Below are 1,689 nucleotides of genomic sequence, written 5' to 3'. Positions count from 1 at the left end.
AGTCAACAATCAAGACTTAAAGAAACTGCAGGATTTGCAAGGCACTGAGCCAAAGTGGATTTAGATGGATTGACTCATTTGAAACCCTGTTGAATAATGTTAAATTCATTTCCCTTGCATAGTCTAGAAACTTCTAGTGGACAGGTCATGAGGCTCCCAGACCTTTAATTAACCATGACAATGGGAAAACATTCCCTTCTTCTTACACCTCTTAAGAGCATCTTTGATTTCCTTGTTCCTCAGACTGTAAATCAAAGGATTCAACATGGGGATCACCACTGTATAGAAGACTGACGCTATCTTGTCATAGCCCAGAGAATTGCCAGCTCTTGGGTGCATGTAGATGAAGAGACCTGATCCAAAGAAAAAGATCCCTGCTGTCAGGTGGGAAGCACAGGTGTTGAAGGCCTTGGCCCTGCCTTCAACAGGGCTGATCTTCAGGATGGTGGCAATGACATAACCATAGGATATCATGATGATTAAGATGGAGATCGCACCAAAAATCACTGCTGTCACGAATTTTATCACTTGTAGGAAGAAGGTTTCGGAGCAGGAGAGGACTAATAATTAAGGCAGGTTGTAGAAGGAATGATGGATAACATTTGGTCCACAGTAGTGGAGCTGAAGTAAGGCACACAACTGAATGAACGAGCCAAGGAATCCAGTTATACAAGATCCTGCCACCGTCTGCATGCAGAGAGAGGGGCACATGGTGGCTGTGTAGAGCAGAGGACTGCAAATGGCGACGTAGTGATCATAAGCCATGGCCACCAGCAGACAGCACTCAGTCAGACCCCGGCTAGAGAACGAGAAGTGCCGCACTGTACACCCATAAAGGAGGTGAGTGCAGGCTTCCTGAAGAAGTCCGAGTGCATTTTGGGGGTTGTGGAAGTGACATAGCAGAACTCTAAGAAGGATAAGTTGCTGAGAAAGACAGACATGGGTGTATGTAGGTGGGAGTCCGTCTGAATCAGGATGGTGAGATTCAGGTTCCAGGGTGCTGTCAAGACGTAAGTCCCCATGAACACGGCAAAGAGAGCAATCTTGAACTTGGGAGAATCCGAAAATCCGAAAAGGATAAATTTGGTGACTGTTGTATTATTCCTTCCTGTAGCCATTGTCTTGAAGTTTCTTCAAACTGCAGAAAGATTCTTGGGTTGTAAAAATTGTCTAAATATCATAAAACCTACTTGTTTTGGATAAAGTTTCATATTTTTGGACAAAAATTATTCATAGTCAATATAAGAAACTATAAAATTAGTTAAAATACATTGAGGATCCCATTTCTCAGCACACTTGATAGTTTGTGATATATTTTTGCAGTTTTTCTGCACATACATGTGTGCACACATAAACACACAGATGTTGCCAAACTGTTGTCTGAAAACTGGTACTGCTGCTGCTGCTGCTAAGTCACTTCAGTCGTGTCCGACTCTGTGCGACCCCACAGACGGCAGCCCACCAGGCTCCCCAGTCCATGGGATTTGCCAGGCAAGAACCCTGGAGTGGGTAGCCATTTCCTTATCCAAAGTATGAAAGTTAAAAGTGAAAGTGAAGTCACTCAGTTGTGTCCAACTCCTAGCGACCCCATGGACTGCAGCCCACCAGGCTCCTCTGTCCATGGGATTTGCCAGGCAAGATACTGGAGTGGATTGCATTGCCTTCTCCAAAACTGGTACTAGTTTACAC

At 44.5% G+C, this 1,689-nt stretch overlaps 1 pseudogene; it reads right to left on the bottom strand.

Annotated features, from left to right (window-relative positions):
* Window positions 1-123: 123 nt before the first annotated feature.
* On the bottom strand, window positions 124-1,118 carry LOC104983632 (annotated as a pseudogene).
* Window positions 1,119-1,689: the final 571 nt, after the last annotated feature.

Source organism: Bison bison, unplaced genomic scaffold, assembly GCF_000754665.1.
Source record: "Bison bison bison isolate TAMUID 2011002044 unplaced genomic scaffold, Bison_UMD1.0 scf7180017863016, whole genome shotgun sequence".
Lineage (NCBI taxonomy): Eukaryota > Metazoa > Chordata > Mammalia > Artiodactyla > Bovidae > Bison > Bison bison.
The sequence above is the reverse complement of the archived record's forward strand: the minus strand, read 5'-3'. Positions and strand labels throughout refer to the sequence as shown.